This window comes from Jaculus jaculus, chromosome 3, assembly GCF_020740685.1.
Source record: "Jaculus jaculus isolate mJacJac1 chromosome 3, mJacJac1.mat.Y.cur, whole genome shotgun sequence".
Lineage (NCBI taxonomy): Eukaryota > Metazoa > Chordata > Mammalia > Rodentia > Dipodidae > Jaculus > Jaculus jaculus.
The window spans coordinates 67,244,793-67,264,794 of NC_059104.1; the positions used below are offsets into that span (position 1 = coordinate 67,244,793).

The 20,002-nt window shown below is 37.8% G+C and overlaps 1 pseudogene; it reads right to left on the reverse strand.

Annotated features, from left to right (window-relative positions):
- Positions 1–4,509: 4,509 nt before the first annotated feature.
- The window catches only part of LOC101605154, a 75,644-nt pseudogene continuing 60,151 nt past the window's right edge, over positions 4,510–20,002 (reverse strand).

Sequence of the window (20,002 nt, forward strand, 5' to 3'; positions counted from 1 at the left end):
ACCCCATCTCTGGCACTGAAAAATTTCTACTAGCAATCTATGGCTTCTGTGTGACATCCAAAAAAGTAAGCTTTCATATGTCTTATTCAGAATATGTTGAATTTTTATTGACCCTCTCCCCACCCTTCTCTTACCCAATCTCTTCCCTTGGCCTCAATTAGGTCACATACATACAATATAATCCCCTTAAGTCCTTCCCTCTCCTCCCTCCCTTGTAGCCTTTTTCTAGCTTTATGGCCTCTGCTACCGATTTTGGGGTTCCAGCTCACACACAAATCTTAAAATTTGTAGTGAAGATTCACATATGAGAGAGAACATGTGATGTTTGGCTTTCTGGCCTGGGTTACCTCACTTAGTAATCCTTCCTGGATCCATCCATTTCCCTGCAAATTTCATTTTTCTTTAGTGCTGAGTAGAACTCCATTGTGTAATTTTCCACATCTTTATTCCCCATTGTTGAGGGACATCTAGACTGGCTACTTTTCCTAAATATTATAGATAGAGCAGAAATAAGCATGGTTGTATACATATCTCTAAGGTAGTGAGAAGAGTCATTAGGATATATGCCTAGGAGTGCTATAGTTGGATCATATGGCAAATCTATTTTTAGTCAACTCTTTTCTATTTCTTTTGGTCAGATTTGCTAAGGGTTTATCAATCTCATTTATCCTTTTGAAGAACCAACTGTTTATTTCACTGATTCTTTTACTGGGTTTTTGGTTTCTATTTCAATTAATTTCTGCCGTAATCTTTAGTATTTCTCCCTGTTTACTAATTTTTGGTTTACCTTGTTCTTCTTTTTTCTAAGGCCTTAAGGTGAAGCAGTAATTTGTTTACTTGAGAACTCTCTAATTTCTTAATATAGGCACTTAGAGTTATAAATTTCCCTCTTAGGACTGACTTCATTGTGTCCCAAAGGTTTTGGTATGCTGTATTCTCATCACCATTTTATTCTGTGTATTTATTGCTTTCCTTTTTGATTTCTTCAGTGACCCAATCATCATTCAATAATGTGTTGTTTAGTCTCTATGAATTTGTGTATGTTCCGTACTTTTTTCTTGTTGCTGATTTGTACTTTAATTCCATTGTAGTCAGATAGAGTACATGGGATTATTTCAGTTTTCCTTTATTGTTCAGATTTGCTTTGTGTCCTAATATATGGTCTATTTTGGAAAATGTTCCATGTGTTTCTGAGAGTATATATATATATATATATATATATATATATATATATATATATATTGCAGCATTTGGATGGCATGTTCTGTAGATATCTGTTAGGTCCATTTGTTCTATGACATTATTTAATCCAAATGTCTATTTATTTTTTGCCAGCATGCCCTGTCAGTTGATGAGAGTGGGGTATTGAAGCCACCTACCACAACTGTGTTTGGTGTTACTTGTGACCTTAAGTCTAATAGTATTTTTGTTTGATGAAATTGGGAACCCCTCATATTAGGTGTATATATACATTTAGGATTGTAATATCCTCCTGTTGGAATGTTCCTTTAATCAGTATAAAGTGATTTTCTTTATATTTCCTCACTAATGTTGAAGTCTATCTTGTCAGATATTAGGATAGCAACTCCTGCTTGTTTCCTATGTCCATTTGCTTAAAATACCATTATCTATCCTTTCACCCTAAGGCAGTGTCTATCTTTTATTGAGAGATGAGTTTCCTGGAGGCAACATACAGCAGGATCCTGCCTTCTAATCCAGTCTGCAAGTCTGTGCCTTTTGGTTAGAGCATTGAAGCCATTAATATTAAAAGTTATTATTGAAAGGTATGCATTTATTCTTGCCATTCTTCTTGTTTTGTAGTGCTTCCTGTTTTCCCTTTACACACACACACACACACACACACACACACACACACACACACACACACACTTTTGAATTGGGATCAGGTTTGCCCCCAAACACACCTTAGGGATTGGCTCAAGGAACTGCTGCTCTTGTTGGCATCTCCTCCACTCATTTTGCTGAAGATCCAATTTGCAAGTATAATTTTAACACTTGAGTATATGGGGAACATAAATGCAAACTACCACAGAGTTAAAACACCCAACTCAACTGAATTCACTATAATATTCATAGGATTAGTCTCATTCTGATATGTTAAAGAGAGTTTTGTTTTCTTAGAAAAGAAATCAGAAATTTATAACAATGAAAATTCAAGGCAGTAAAAACTGTGAAACTCAGATAATGCATGGCTATGTGTTGCCAGAATTTATCCTTGTCCTCTGAGCACACACCAATAGCTTACTGTTGGAGCCAACCCATTTCTGGCACTGGGATTTATAAGCATGAGCCCATGGTCTTAGTATTGAGCTTTCTCCTGATTCTACAGGGCACTTCTGACCTAACAATCTCTGCTCCCCTTATTAAGGGTTGTATCTAGAATGGTATCCATGAGGAAGGTTTATATGGTACTGATTCATGTTACCTTTAGTTATGTTTAACCCTCCCTAATCTTTCTTCTTCCTTTCCCCCAAGACCTTTCCACCGCCTATATTTTGTTTCTTGCCTACCTCCCCTGTCAAGTATCCCCTCTTCTCATCATTCTCTAGTTCTACTTTCTCCTAGACTCATTTTAGTTCTATGCTCATATGGTTGATGTTTACTACCATTTACACTTGATGCCAGCTGGTTCAAGTTAGGAACCAGATATGAGAGAGATTATGTGGAATTTGTCTTTTTGAGCCTATGTGAGACTCAAAATGATTTTTTCAAGTCCATTCATTTTCTAGTGAATTTCATTATTTGACTTTTTCTTATTGCTGGGTAAAATTCCATTATGTATATGTACCATATTGTCATTATACACTCATCAGTTGATGGATGTCTGAGCTGATTCCAATTCTTAGATATTGTGAATAAAGCAGCAAAAAATGCTCTACAAGCATTTCTGTAGTAAAAGGTAGAGTCTTTAGGATCTATGCTCAGGAGTGAAATAGCTGGACCAAGTGGTAAATATATTTCCATCTTTTTCTGAAGTCTGCATACTGATTTCTATAGTGGTTGTACAAGATCACACTCCCACCAGCAGTGGACAAGGGTTCCTCTTTCCCCACATTCTGGCCAGCATGTATTGTCATTCGATATTTGATGATTGTTATCTTTACTTGAGAATATGGAATCTTAAAGCTGTTTTGATTTGCATTTCCCTGATGATTAAAGAGGTTGAACATCTTTTAAAATATTTATTGGCCACTTGTGTTTCTTCCTTCAAGAACTTTTTGTTCAATTCTCTGTCCCATTTTTTTTTTTTTTTTGAATCCTGAAAGCTATGAAAGTAACTAGCCTGTGCAATAAGGACACAGTCTATGAAGATAATTATATGTTTTCAGATTGGACATGGAGACAATTCAATAGTAAAGAACCCATACCTGGTATTAGGAACCAAGTCAGAATCCCATGAGGAGTCAACACACACTCCAGAGAGAAGTCACCACTGGTCTTTGGCTTAGGGTGGGCACATGCATAAAACATTCTCTCAAGTAAGATTATCCCCTTTAATCCAAGTTTATCTCACTTGTTGTTGGAAAATCTGTTTTATTTTACAGATGGCAGAGAATGCTGGGGAAATACACGGCCCATCAATATGACAAGAAAAGATAACTGACTGCTTACCACAAGAGTGTCACCTCTATCACACCTGCCAGAGCCTTGCAGTTGCACAGAAAGCTTTAGAGAGATGGTAACAGACAGGATGTTCACTCAAAACTCACTAAAGCAGGAATCCAGAGGCAGCAAATAGCTGAACACTAACTGGTATTATTAGTTAGTTTTAACTACTATAAGGAAAGACCTGAGGGGAGAGAAAATGTTTATTTAGCTCATAATTTTTGATGTTCAAACTCCAAGATTGTGCTAGAGAGATGACTTAGCAGTTAAGGCTAAGTAAAACCTAAGGGCTCAGGCTCAACTCCCCAGAACCCACATAACCCACGTGTCTGGAGTTTGTATGCAGTAGCTAGAGGTCCTGGCATGCCCATTCTCACTCTTACTCTTCCTTCCCCTACTGCATGAATATATAAATAAAAATTTTAAATTAAAAAATATTTTATTTCTGGATCTACATATGATTTTAATAATAAAGTTTTTAAAAGGAAAAAAAGTATTACTATAGTCAACAGAAGATAAAGTACTCAGTTTCTAAATGTTTTCTGGAAACAACTGGGAAAACAGTGGCTTGAAGTTTTTGTAATTAATTTTATTTATTTATTTACTTTTTGTTTTTCCAGAAAGGGTCTCATTCTAGCCCAGGCTGACCTGGAACTATGTAGTTTCAGGGTGGCTTTGAACTCATGGCGATTCCCCTACCTCTGCCTCCTGAGTGCTGGGATTTAAGGTGTGTGCCACAACGCCCATCTTGGCTTGAGGTTTTTAAATAACCAATAGCACTTAGAACTGTCCCTTCTCTGTTTATATCTCCATGAATGTTCACAATGTAACATCCTTTCTGTGCTACTGGAGGTAACACTTTCACACAGATTAATGATTATGTCAATTTTCAGGAACTGGATTCAGGTGGCTAGCCACTCTCATTTTTAGAACAGAAGGTGGACAGTATTCTGAAAAATAGAGGGCAACATTTGACTTCTGAAAAAGAATCTAGTCCAAAAATGGGCTTTTTCCATTTCTAACCTGATAATGTTTAGTTAAATTTAGTTTTCTATTTTTCAACTGTGGCTAATATTTTCTTTAACTCTTTAATTAGATGTGTCAGTTTTCGGTCTGACTTGTATCATTTTCTTTCTTGGTAAGTCTTTTTGGTCTGGGGAATGATGAGCAACAGGCATTTCCTTAAGCCCATGAATTTGAACTCAGGCATATCTGAAATAAATACTTTCTCGGTGGTAGGAGGAACCCACTCATCACCCTCAGTTTCAAGGCACTCAGCAGTAGTGCAGTGGTTGAAAACACCTAGCTGTGTAACACTAGATATAACAGGATTTCTGCACTTCTGGCTAGGTGTGTTTTCTTTGGGCAGGTTGGGGTGGCTTGTTTGTCATTTACAGGATAGAACTTTGTTTTTTTATAGTTAGCATCAAGATCTGAATAAAAGGAAGGTAATTTTTGGAAAACTCTACATAGCCTAAAAATTCTCTGGTGGGAACCTGAAACAGGAGTTAACTGTGAACATGGAATAAAGTCTTGGCTATCTTCGAGATCACATTCTGAACCTAACTGATTATGAGGTAGAGGAGAATATGGTCTTGGATACCTAGAGGCTGACACATTTTGCAAAGATAATTTTGTGAAGGCTGTCTACAGTTTTTACCTGTAAGATGGTTTTTTGCCTTAGACACATCCCAAGGTAACACAACATCTTGTGATGTCTTGGTGATTTCTGTCATGTTATCCTTATCTTTAGCAGTATCATCAAAAATATCAGTAGAAGCATTGTATAACTCTGTGTAAAGTTATTAGTACATCCATAAGATATTTTTTTCAGTGTATTTGTACTTCTCCTTGGAGTACTGCAAAAACTTTCTAGAGGATATGTAAGTTTCCTACAAATGGCAAAACTGTCACCTTGGCCCTTTGGACACCCATAGATCTGCTTATTTTTTGATTAGCAAAAAAAAAAAAAAAAAAAAAAAAGAAAAAAGAAAAAGAAAAGAAACATCATTGTACTTGTTGGAACACAAAGTTGTCTATTCTATATTCATTTCTGAAAGTGATTTTTCTTCACACCCATTAAGATATTTGCTACAAGACAAGAATAATCACTCTGTGAGGTACTGAGCCTTAGAGAAATTCCACTCCTATGTGGTAGGATCTTGGCAGTGCTCTTAATGGTGACTGATGTTTCCATATTTTTTGAAGATGTATACGTAGCTGACAGATAAATATTTGGTATAAATATTTTGAAATGTCTCTTCCATTATTGCTTCTATAGATGGTCTCTTCTGTGTTATCATGTTACTCCTTTTGAATCCCAGGACTTGGATTTGACTCACAGTTGGAAAATAAGTTATCTTTGCTAGAATTTTCTTTGGCTATTACTTGTGATGATTGAAAACATATAGCTGGTATGTTATGGGATCCAGTAGTTCTCCGTGGAGTAACACAGAGCCATCTGTGGTCTGCATGGAACTGATCCATGTCATTATCAACACTGTGTTTTCTATTCTTGGCATCTGTCTGAGATAAAGCAATCTCACTTTCAACAGCTGTCAGAAACTTGTTGAGGCTTTCAGAGAATGGCAGGTCATCCCACATCAAGGAATCACAATTCTGAGAAGCTCTAACCTTGATAAACCCACTGGCTCACTAAGCTACACAGGGATGGAGTAATTCCTTTGGCTTGCCACTGATGATTTATCTAGAATGACTGGTCATTTTTCTTCTCAGGAAAAGTCAGATAATATGGGAAATAAAAGAGCACCCTTCCTATCGTTTTCTGGATGGGTCACCCAGGAAATAGCAGACATGTTTAGTGTGTCTGCCAATAGGACCGACTCAGGCATCACCTTTTAAAACTGTTCAGGCAGCAATAAATAATATTGCTTGAGATTTTGTGGTTGTTTTTTAAAATCTAATTTCCTTCTTTCCTTTGAGTCTTCTTTAAAATGTTAAGACAAAAAAATCTAACAACATAATAAATGTTTGGCATTAAATGTAAAATAGAAAATTCTTGTAACTCCCTTGAAACATCACTATGCTCCCTTCACATGTCACTTGCTAATTTAAAACAGTTGAAGTACAGCCTGAAGTTTGGGTCTATAATGCAGTCCTTGCCAGAAAAGTTAACTCGGTGTTCTCATAATTTCATTCTTCAAATGACATTCATATGTCTTTGTTATTATTGCTGTTTTGTTTTTCTCTTTCACTGCTTCTTCTCTTCTCCGTGTGAGTGCTCCTTTTCAGTCTCTGCCTCTAGAGATGGTGACACCACCAACATTGATAGTCTTGGCCTTCAGTTTTCTTTAATTCTTTTCTAAAGAACAGACTGGCCTACTCCTGCTCATTCTGATTCTAGAAGCTCTGCTGTAGTCATGTGACCTTCTGATAAACTCTTGACAGCTACATCAATCCTAGCAGCAGGCTAAATTGAAACATAGAAAGACAAGTCACCATGATCTGCTAGAGCCATATAAAAAACAACTTGACCTCAGTTCTTTATTTTCCTTATCAACATTGATGTATAATGTATATTAAAAAGGGATGGTGAGTTTCTGGAAAAAAAAACATTAGTATAAAAGTAAATACACAAGCTCTTCTTATAGACACCACTCATAAGAACTAAATCCTAACATAAATAGAGAGGAAAAATCTTTATCCATTTTGAAACCAGATAATAATACCAACCATAAACCAGGGTCATGGAAGAATGTTCAGTATGGCCTTCTAGGCAGCATATCAAAGAGGCTCATGAAGGATCACATCTTATCCCTGTCTACAATAAAGTGGTGCAGAATTCTAGTACATACAGGATGACATTACTTGAATTTAAGTATGCATGCCCCTACTTTCAGGGATAGCAGTAGTACAAAATATCATGGAAAACTACCCTTTAAGCCAGTATTAGCATCACAGTTACAGACTTACAGAGATATCAGTACTGAGATGTGAAAATCAGGTTCTTCTGGAACCAACAGGAAGTGTACAAGCAGGAAATTTCTCTTGAAGATTCAACCACTCTCTACCTCAACGTACAGAAGTGTCTACAGTAAGGTTAGATGCAATAGTACATGTGTGTGAAGAGTGGGCCATATAAAATAGGTAATCAGATATAGATATACAGATACAAATTAAAATAGAGGGTTGTGGAGATGACTCTGTAGACAAACTTCTTGCCATGCAAATGTGAGTACCTGAGTTCAGATCCCTAGAATCTATGTAAAGTTGGACATGCTGTCCAAGCACCGGTAATCCCAGCATTCCTACAGCCACATGGGAGGTGGAGACAGGAGAATCCTACAGAATACTGCAGATCACCTAGCCTGGAAAATACAACCGCAAACAGCAATGACCTTTACAAGGCAAAAGATGAGATTGACATCTGTGTACGGTTGTACATGTGTCTACACACACAGGAACACACACACAGGAACACATAAACACACATGCATGCTCAGTAAAAACAATAAAAAGTTAAATAAAGAAGGCTGGAGAGATGGCTTAGAGGTTAAGCACTTGCCTGTGAAGCCTAAGGACCCCAGTTCAAGGCTTGATTCTCCAGGACTCACGTTAGCCAGATGTACAAGAGGGCGCACGCATCTGGAGTTCGTTTGCAGTGGCCAGAGGCCCTAGCATGCCCATTCTCTCTCTCTATCTGCCTCTGTCTCTGTGTGTGTCCATGTCTTTCAAGTAAATCAATAAAAATAAACCAAAAAATTTAAAAGAAAAAACTCCGTCCAAGAAAGCATAATAGCCTGCTCTGTGGTTAATGATTAAAGAGAGAGAACAAAAAAGGGAACAGAATTATGTAAAAAAGATGTGTAATTTGGTGAAGATAGAAGCAGGCACATGGTTAAAATGAAAACAAACTAAGTTTGGACAAAATGACTATAATTATTGAGGACATATATGCTTTTATGGGGAAATATAACACATTGTATTGGGTTGATAGGAAAGGTACAATGAAGGCAAGGACCAGCCATTAAATGTCCCAGGGCGTCACAATGCAAGTTTATCTGAGAATATATAAAAAGACAGTGTTCAGGAGTGGAGACATACTCACCAGTAAAAGGCACTTGTTGGCGAAACCTGATGGTCCAGGTTCAATTTCCAAGTACCATGTAAAGCCAGATGCACAAGTGACAAGTGCGTCTGGAGTTCATTTACAGTGATAGGAGGTCCTGGTATTCTCATACTCATATTCTCTCTCTCTGCCTCTTTCTCTAGGTCTCAAATTAACAAAATAAATACATTTCAGGATAAATTGCTGGAAATCATCTGCCCCAAGGGAATATTTTTCTAGGTTAATTTACCAAGGTACCCAGAGTTATGCTGCAGCTGTGGTATGAGTGGATCTAGATACATCATGAGCTTAAATTCTTAAGAAGAACTTGGCAGTGTCTGGTGCTGGTTTTGTAGGCATTCAAGATCCAACAGTGAGGGGATCATTGAGGCTTATGCCAAGGTTTCAGAAACCTTCTAAGGCTAAGAAATATGTAGAAGAAGGTGAGATTTCCTTTCATGGAGCTCCTTAATGAGCTGTGAATGAGAGCTATGAAGCAGAAGTTGGAAAGGAGACACCAGAGTATTGGAGCCAGAACCATACTGTATGTCTACCAAGGAAAGCTGAAGGCTCTAAGTGGAGCTGGCCCAAGAGAAAATCCACATAAGCTGTAGGCCACAGAGTTCAAGACAGGGCTACCGAAGCCTATTTAAACTAGATGATGCTATATCATTCCTCAAAAATGGAGCCATAGATATCAGTGTTGATCCTGTTGTGTTTTGTCCTTACTTTGGCCCTATCTTTCCTCACTACGTTCTCATTCCTTCCTACCAAATGGGATTGCTTATTCTGTTCTGATCACATAATTCTGCTTCACTCAATTCTCTCACTGAAGACCTGGTTAAGTGCAGTGAGCAGTATCTATGATATGTTTCGAACACTACCTAGTCTTGAATTGTATTCACCATACAGATTAGTCCATGATTTTTGAATTTAGTCTTGGGTTGTCAGGATGTAGGCAGAATACAGTTAGCTTTTCTCTTGCACAGTCCTGATAGAACTGATAGATGACAGTACTCATTCTCCTTTGAAATTGTGCTTGGTCTGGGCCTCCACTGTTCATAGTTGTCTCTGTATTCTGATCTTCCAAACACTCATCAGAAAAGCCTGTTTAGCTCTGCTTATAACATTATAGGGCATTCTTTCATATTCCTTTCACAAACCAGCTCCAAAGCATAAGGACCACATGACAAAATTTATCATAGCAGTAGCACAACTCCTTCATTTCAGTATTTGTTTCTTCTCTTGTTGTTGTGACCAAATAGCTGATAAGAAGCAACATGAGGGAAGAAAGATTTATTTTGGTTTATGGGGTGAGAGGACACAATCCACTGGAGGAAAAGGCATTGAAGCAGGTGGCTTCATGGTGGTAAGATTGAGCAGATGTGGCATGGCACCTTACAAACAAAACTAGACTCAGTGAAGGAGTTTTAAATTGATTTACATAATTTTAAAGAAATGTTAGGATATTTGAGATATGTTTCTGTGTTTCAAGGGCTATCACATTCAAAATAAGTTTACTTAAATTCAGTGGTAAGTGCTGAAAGAATATTTAAGGAAGCATGTGGCTTAGTGCCTGGATTCATCTTCATCTGCTCTACTATTATCACTGGTTTTTTGGAATGTGGCTTAAGTTTGCATTGCCTGACATGCTGATCAGTAGTACTGTGATGATCATGGTATCATTTTCACAGAGAAGTGTGTAGAGCAGTTTGGAGCATTGTCTAGTACAGGGTAAAGATTTAATCAGTAGGAACTGTTAACACAGAAAATTGGATTGCTTGAGGCATGTTCTTATCTTCTGAAAAATTATATTGGTGAGTTGACATTCTCTTTAGCAACATTTTATCTAAACTACAGACAAAAGATAAGACAAGGGGTTGGAGAGAGGGCTCAGTGAATAAAGTGCTGTGGCATAAGCATGAATACCTGAGCTCTGATCCCCAGAATCCACATAAAGATGGGCTTAGCAGTGTGAGTGTGTAATACCAGTACACCTATGCCTCAAAAAAGGTGGAGGGCAAGAACCAACCTTCAAGATTTTCCTCGGGCCTCTCCACATGCATTTATGGTTCACACACATACATGCAGATACACAAACAACACATGCACACCAGACACACACACACACACACACACACACACACACAAGATAAAATAAAACCAAGACATGGCCAGCATGAATGGTGCCATTTGTGCCCCAGAACTCTCAGGAAACAGCTTAATTTCTCACCCCCAGTCACAGAATGCAGGAGCCCAGTGGGTGGTGAGAGTCTGGTGATCTTACCATGATTAGCATGTGAAAATACAGGACAGCTTAGCTCAATTTGAATTTCAGGGAAATTATGAATAATTTGTGTGCATGTGTATCATACAATATTTTTGAACATGGTTATGCTAAAATAATTTTTTGTTACATATTTGAAATTCAAATACATCTTACTTGGCAACACTATTCAGGTGTGCTGTTAAGGCACCCTGGAAGTCTCTGTATGCTTATGAGAACATCACAGCTCTAGAGGGCTGAATCTCATCTTTATTACCTCATAAGGACATCCTAAAACATATCTTACATATCCTTGCCTATATTAAAATGTTGTAGTTTTTTAAAGAATTCATTTTCTTTTGTGGCTAAAGCAGAAAAGAAACTTAGCACTATTTTTTAAAGTTTATTTATTACTTATGAAAGATAGAGCAAGAGAAGGAGGAGAGAAAGAGAGAGAGAGAGAGAGAGAATTGGTATGCCAGAGACTTAGCCACTGCAAACGAATTTGAGATGAATGTACCACCTGTGGTCACCTTGTGCGTATACATCACTGTGCATATGCATCACCTTGTGCATCTGACTTACATGGGTTCTGGGGAGTCAAACCTGTGTCCTTAGGCTTCACAGGCAAGTGCCTTAACCACTAAGCTATCTCTCCAGGCCCCTATTTTTAAAAAATTTTTCTCAATTTTTATTAACATTTTCCATGATTATAAAAAATAACCCATGGTAATACCCTCCCTTCCCCCCCCCCCACTTTCCCCTTTGAAATTCCATTCATCATATCCCCTCCCCATCTCAATCAGTCTCTCTTTTATTTTGATGTCATCATCTTTTCCTCCTCTTATGATGGTCATGTGTAGGTAGTGTCAGGTACCATGAGGTCATGGATATCCAGGCCATTTTGTGTCTGGAGGAGCATGTTGTAAGGAGTCCTACCCTTCCTTTGGCTCTTACATTCTTTCCGCCATCTCTTTTGCATTAGATCCTGAGCCTTGGAAGCTGTGATCAAGATGTTACTCAGTACTCCAGTCACTTCTTTCCAGCACTATGATACCTTCTGAGTCATTGCAAGGTCACTGCCATCTGTAAAGAGAAGATTCTCTACCCAAAGTGAGAGTAGCGTTAATATAAGGGTATGAATATTAAGAGAAGTTCTTACTGGGCAGTTTGATAAGCATAGTATATACATTTATCCAGACATCAGCCAATGTTACACCCCGAGGGCTCATGACTACCCCTGTTTTAAGTTTTCAGTATCAGGGATGTATTCCCTCCCATGGAGCAGGCCTCCAGTCCAATTGGAGGGCAGTTGGTTTCCACCATGACACCCACTATTGCATCCATTGGCTCATTTGGCCTGGCTGGCCAATTATAAGGCTTGTAGTGTCCACTGTTGAGTATCTTCACTGGTGGTATCTATTTGTCCCATTGAACTACATGTAGAATGGCTTCTTCCAGCTTTCTGTCAGCTGGTCTACATGGAGGAGGTTATCAGCTCAGTTCCAGCAGGATTTCTCAGTGCAGGCCCCTATTTTTAATTAATTAATTATTCTTTTTGTGAGAGAAATATAATTACACTAGGAACTCCTACCACATCAAATGAACCCCAGACACATGTTGCATCTGGCTTTATGTGGGTACTGGAGAATTGAACATACACAATCAGGCTTTGCAAGCAATCCTTCAGTTCTCTTTTGATTTTTTGTTCAATTATAATATCTACTATGAGGAATTTGTGAGTGTACACATGGTTTGGTCCCCATGGTATAGTAATGTTTTAGCACAAATTAAGAGAACCTTGTTTTAAACCGTGAATAATTTATAGCATTTTTATTGTTAATATGTTTAATATGATTGGTTTATTTCTACCATTAAGAACACCCAAACTCTATGGAAATGGTCTTGGAAGGTCACTCTATGTGCTTAAAATGTGACCATTATTTTTCTCCCTTAATTATTTTTACTATGGTTAAATACACATAATGGTTTTTCTTTTTCTTCCTCAGTTTTGATTATTTCTCTTGAGGGTGACTGATTCTTCCTTGTGCCTTTTAATCTCTCTTGAGGATGACCTTGAATTCCTAATCCTTTTGCCTTTACTTCTCAAGTACTGGGACTACAGGCTTGTGACACCACACCTGACACCTGGGGTCTCCATTCTTAACAACATATCATTCAAGCCTATGCGACAGTGTTTATGACCAGTGTCAAAGTGTAATCTTGATATTTTATGAAGCAGAAGAGATGGGAATGTGGCTACAGGAAGTGTGAACCATTTCTCCCATGATTTGGTACATATCTGTGGCGCCAAAAAGCATCTTCCAGTGGCATTGTCTATATTTTTTCTTTTTTTTTTTTCAGGAATTCTTGGAATGTTGCAGGCCATAATTATCAAAATTGAAAACCTAGTGTTGCAGACAGGTTTGCATTGCTTGCAGAAAACACCCGACCAAGAGCAGCTTGTGAGATAAAGGGTTTATTTTGGCTGATAACTCGAGGGGAAGCTCCATCATGGCAGCGGGAAACGATGGCATGAGCAGAGCATGGACATCACCTCCCGGCCAACATCAGGTAGCAAACAGCAACAGGAGAGTGTGCCAAACACTGTCAAGAAGAAGCTTCTATAACACCCATAACCCAACAGTACACCAACTCCAGGTGGCTTTAATTCCCAAATTGCCATCAGCTGGAGATCTAGCACTCAGAAGACCTAAGTTTTTGGAGGACACATGAATCAAAACACCACAAATAGAGTTATTTTAAATGCAAACTCGTTACTTTTTTGTTGTTGGGATAAAAGGTTCAACCAGAATCAGCTTAGGAATGATTTCCTTCATCTTACACTTCCCAAGAATAGAGTCCATCATGGTGGGAAAGCATGGCAGGAGCAGGAAGCCTGCTGGGGTACACAGTCATATCCAGAATGAGGAAGTACAGAAAGTGGGAAGAGCAAGCTGCAACACATCAAGACCCACACCCACACCCTTCCCGCAGCCAGGCTCTACTTCTATAGAACCCACTTGGGGATTATGTATTCAAACATGAGAGTCCATGGAAAACATTTTACATTCAAACCACCACCAGGATGATTTATGTTCATTGTTTTACTTTTACAAATTCAGGGCTGGAAAGAAGCTTTGAAGACTGTAGACTTACATTTTGACATCTCCTTGAACATGACTGTTAGGTTGTTTTGCAGGATAATGGCCTCCAGGTCACTGGAGAGCAGGGCTTCTTCCCACTTCTGATGGTTCCTTTCCTGTGGATGTTGCCCCATAGCACTCCTCTTTGCCTGCCTCTGTCCCCTGGGTCACATTCTTTAGAGAACATGTGACAATCTCACTGGGAATTTTAGAAGAATAAATGAAGCAAGAAGCCTCCAAATATTTTGCTTTTCCTTTCTCTTTGGAACCAATGTGCCTAGTATGAATTTGCCCTTATCTAGACTCAGCAGTTTGGGGAGGTCTGTAGTTAAAACCTAAGAAGGGAAGTTGGTAGTCTTTGGATTTTTTAAATAACATTTTATTTATTTATTAACTAGAGACAGAGAGAGAGAGAGAGAGAGAGAGAGAGAGAGAGAGAGAGAGAGGGAGGGAGAGAATGGGCGTGTCAGGGTCTCTAGCCGCTGCACACAAACTCTAGATGCATGGGTCACCATGTTCATCTGGCTTGTGTGGGTCCTTAAGCTTCGCAGGCAAGCACCTTAACCACTAAGTCACCTCCCCAGGCCTGGATTTTTTTAATGAAAATATATAGGAAGATACCTTCTTCAGCATTGTCTTCATCAGAGTAAAGGTGCTATTCTGTGTGGATATTTCCAGACTTGCCGTATCACATTTAGTTTCACAATTATTACAGAGACTCTGTAAGGAAGAGTCACTGTGGAGTTTGGAGTTCTCTGTGCTTCAATGCAGTCATTGCTCAGGTCAATACATCATCTTGTCCTTGGAAAGCATGCTGGAAGTGAAAATGGAACTGAGACTCAATTCAACAAAGCAAATAAAAGTGAATGCAGAAAGATTGTTAGAATGGAAATTTTAACATAGAACTGATTGAGTCCTGGAAAAGGTGGAGGCTACCATGTGCAAAATATAGTATAGGCAATCCCTGACTACAAACACTGCCCACTGAAATACCTACACATTAGAACAAATAATAAAAATAGTTAATATGTGTGATAGGGATGAGGTAATTATTATTACATTTTTAAGGTTAAGCCATACAATTCTTCAAAATTGGTGCCATTGTTGTTTGTTTTATGATGAGAAAATACAAACAGAGAGGTTATAAAATCAGTGCAAGATCTCAAATAGCAGTTTCATAATAGCTGGTAAGGGTAGAGCCAGGACACCAGCAAAGTAGACTGCCTCTAGACCACTCTGCTCCCCCACTTCAGCAACCATAGCAAGGTGGCATCTATGACCAGAGGAATAAGCCTGTTAGTGATAATAACTTAGTATGAATGAATTACTTCAGTCTAATTGCTCTTCTAGTTGAGTGAGTTTGGGGCATGTATGAAAGGATTTATGACTTGATAGCTTAAATAGGAGGCAAAAGTAGATTATGTCTTTGTGTATAACTCACTGTCTCATTTCTAGAGTTTTGCAATAACTGGTAGTTAAATTGTGTTAAAAATTAGTGCTGAAGGCAAGGTAGGAAGAACAATCAAGGAAAGACTTCATTAGTTTTACCATTTCTTTATTACTGCATAAACTAAGCTTAGAATTTCATGAATGGCAGTATTTGAAAATGGTATTGTATTCATGAAGGTTCTCTAGAGGAACAGTACTGGTAGAATGAATTGTATTTAAAGGGAATTTATTGGATTAGCTTAAGGCAGTCTAACAATAGCAGTTTGTAGGCCTGACAGTTAAGCAAATTGGAAGCTGCTCAGTCCACAAGGCTGGATGCCTGAGCACTTCCAATCTGGCACTGAAGGCCTGGAGGCTTCCTGCAGAGACACTGCTCTTCAGTTCATCCTGCTCCTTAATACATATTGGAAAGCAGCCAGCAGCACCAGCAGCCAGGTGGGAGGAGGGAATACTTTTCTTCCCAGAGCTTCCTGCCCACCCTGGGGGAAGTATTCCTCCTTTAGTTAATCCATCCTAGAAGCAACCTCAGAGACCCACTTATGAGGAATGTCTGTGGATTCCTAAACAGATCAAGTTGCACAAACCTTAACCAACACAGATATGTTTAATAAATATTGAAAAATAATAATGAGATAATTTGTAAGTTTCCTACCTTCTGGGAGTTTTTCACACAAATGCAGTTTGCATGTCCTTAGTCATCCTTTTCTACTTAGTTCTAGTCATTGTGCTAACATAATTTTTCTCACTGAAGGAAGTTATTAAATATTTTCATTATATTTAAAATATGTTTTATTTATTTATTTCAGAGAGATAGAGAGAGGGAGGGAGGGAGAGCAAGGGCATGCCAGAGCCTCCAGCCACTGGGAAGGAACTCCAGATGCATGTACCCCTTTGTCCATCTGGCTTATATGAGTTCTAGGGAATTGAACAGACTTTGTAGGCAAATGCCTTAACTAATAAGCTATCTCTCCAGCTCATTTTCATTATTTTTAATCTTCAAAAATGGATTATATAATTTAATATTCTTGGGATGATTCTCTTTCCTTTTAGTTTTACTTTCAAATCATTTTGTTAGGTTCATATCAATTACTTTGAGCAGATTAAACTTAATGTTAGCAAGTAATAAATATCATATTCATGATTAATATTTTAAAATTCTAGATAAATTTCTTTCTTTTCTTTTTTTTTTTTTTTTTTTTGGTTTTTCAAGGTAGGCTCTCACTCTAGCTCAGGCTGACCTGGAATTCACTCTGCATTCTCAGGGTGGCCTCAAACTCATGGTGATCCTCCTACCTCTGCCTCCCGAGTGCTGGGATTAAAAGCATGCGCCACCACGCCTAGCTTAAATAAATTTCTTTAGTCCAAGTGCAGTACATAATATGGTTGATTTAGCACATTTTATTGATATTTAGTTTTTAATGTACTTTAGTAGGTGCTGAGGCAATTCTGACCCATATAACCAAAGATTTTATATGTCCAATTGTTGATTAACTTTACTATTAAGTATATGTGTATATGTCAATGAAATTCACTGAGGTGCCTTAGAACATTTGTTTTGATGTGTACATATAGGAATAGCAAAAAGTCTTCAAAATTAACACTTTTTCCATTTCATGTATAGACATTAGATACCTCATTAGCTGTCAATATCTGGTATATTGCTTGGCAGTATATAGAAACTTTTGTTTTAGGTGTCAGATATAGAAGTACTTATGCTAATGGGGGTATTACTAAATATTACACAGAGAAGCTATGAAGACTAGCACATCACAGAGGTATAAGAAATTAAATTTGGGGAGTGATATTTTATTCTACTCATTTCTCCAGACTATACATAAAAAATATGATTTTTCACTGTCTTCCCCTAGGAGTTATTTTGACACAAAATCTATTCTTTAATAAACTCCAAAAGGTGGGCTTTTATTGTATGTATTCTTAGTGTTTTAATGTCTATAAAAACCCTTTAATTTTCCAGATTCTTGCAGGGGAAAACTGTATATTTCATTTATCAGAGAAGATTCTAGTCTTCTATTGTGGTGGTTTGAATGTGAAATGTCACCATAGCCACATGTGTTTGTGACTAAGCCTCATACTCAAGCTTCAGGTGCTATAACCTTTTAGAGTTGGGACCTTGCTGGAGGAGTTGTCACTGGAAGTGGGCCTTGAAAGTTTTTAGTGCAGTCCTACTAGATAGTCCCATGCACTGTCTTGTTGCTCTCTTCCTGCTTCTAGAATAAAATGTGAGGTCCAGTCTCTGCTCTGTGATGTTTTTTCCTGCTGTGATGAAAAATTTTCTCAAAATTATAAACTGAAATAAACCCTTTCCTTCCATATTCTGTTTCTTGGTCAGGTCTTTGATCCCAATAATAGAGGAAGGTAACGGCTACAGAAAATTTGGTACTGAGAAGTTGCAGTTGATGATATACACTTAACCTAAGCATGTGGCTTTTAGTCTTTTGAAACTACTTTGTGGGAGGAATGTGGAAATATTTAGAACTTTGGAGAGAAGCCTTAACAAAATGTAGAGAGAAGTATGTACAGTGCAGGGTCTGTTTATGAGGTTTCAGAGGAGAAGAGGACTTTGTTGAAACTAAGAAGCATTTTGTGTGGTGTTCTGGAAAAGGGGTTGGCTTGTTCTGTCTGTGTTCTGAGAACTTGAGTCAGTCCAACTTAAAAGTATCTACTTGTGTATTTAGCAGAAGAAAATCAGGTCAGAAGGATTTAAAATATATAGTTTGGAACAGGAGGAAATGTGATCAATTATTTGAGAGATCCCACTGTTGAGATGAGGCTAGCTGCTCTACATTGGGATAGTAGGAGGATTGCTAGCTCTTTTGAAAAGAGAGGGTCTGAAGGAAGAATGTGAAATGTCTCCTCTAACCTCATATGTTTGTAGTTAAGCCTCAATACTCAGTCCCCTATTATCAGAGCTTATAGGAGTTGAATCCTTTCTGGAGTAGGTGTGTCCCTGGAGGTGGATATGGAGGTTTATTGATCCAGCCCTACTGGTTGTTGGCATGCTAGCTCACCCTTTGTGCTACTTTCTATGTGATATGTGAAAAGATTTGGTGCTAGTCCTCTGCTCTTCCATGTTTTTCCCTGCCATGATTAAGTTTCCCCTTGAAAGTATAGTCTGAAATAACTCATTTTTCCCAATAGTGTGCTTTTTTGATCAGTTGTTTTGTACCAACAATGAGAAAGTATCTGTTGTACCTATTTTGGCCAGAGTTAAAAATAAGGTTGATATAAAGAACTGGCAAGATTGAATGATACCCTCTCCCAGTGAAATAAAAATTAACTGCTAGCTTGGTTGGCATAGCAAATTGGGAAGCTGAAATGGGAAGTAGACTGAATTCAAGTCCAGCCACTGCAATACAGTGAGTCCTGTCTCAAAAAGGAAAATGAGGAATAAAGAATGGGACTCACTGGTGAAATCCACAAGGCTTTTAGTTCTTATTATTTTAAGAAATAGCAACTATTTTAAATTTTTCAAAATTTCCTAAATTTTAAGTGTGGAATATATTCAAACTTTAAAATTATTGTTCAAGATAAATGAATATTTCCTGGGGCTCATGATTAGTCACTAGAATATTGGGCTTTTAGCTGGTAAATGAAATGAAAATAATATTTCTGGACTTGGCCATAATTCTACTTAGAACTAATCCTTAAAATTTAAGGGGATGAGGAAGGATTTTGAAGTATTCCCACATGCTAGCATGGTTTTACTTCATTTTGCTTTAAAATACAGACCCCAATCCTTAAACAGAACTTTTGAAAAGATCTGTTGTGAGGTAGTTTTTAAATAAAAAGTCTATCATAGTTTGAAAAATAAATTTTATTATTCATAAGCTATCCAGTTTTTTAATTGCCCGAGCTGATGAGATAATATAGACACTGAGCTCCTGAAAGGTAGCATTTCTGAATTTTCCAATTTTGTGAGATTCTGAGCCCTGTTCAGTGATTTCTATATTGTAAGTGTTTAGTATATGTGAGTAAGTGTACTAAGTTGGATGAGGAGATGAACAAACAAATGCATTTTTACAGAATTTGAATGTATCTTTTCCTCTGAGAAAACCAGGTGACATCAGCTGAAATCTGATCCCCATGCCCTGTTGGCCCAATGGAAGGAACTCTTCCCATAGTCAGATTTACCATTTAGGTTGGTGAACAGGTTAAAAATAAAAGGCATCCTTTCCCCTCTAGTTTCTTCAGAACTGCATTATCAAATTATAACCTAAAAGCCATTTCATTAACTTGGACGGATTATCTCTCTGCTGTCTGAGCAATAGAAATTTGCCTGTAAGTCATGCTTTTTCTATAATAGGACTTTTCCTGATATACACCAAGGTAAACTATAAATACATAATACTTTTACATTATTGTGGTGCCTATGTAACTACTACTTCAAAATGTATAATATTTTGAACAGAAAAATTGAGTTTTGGG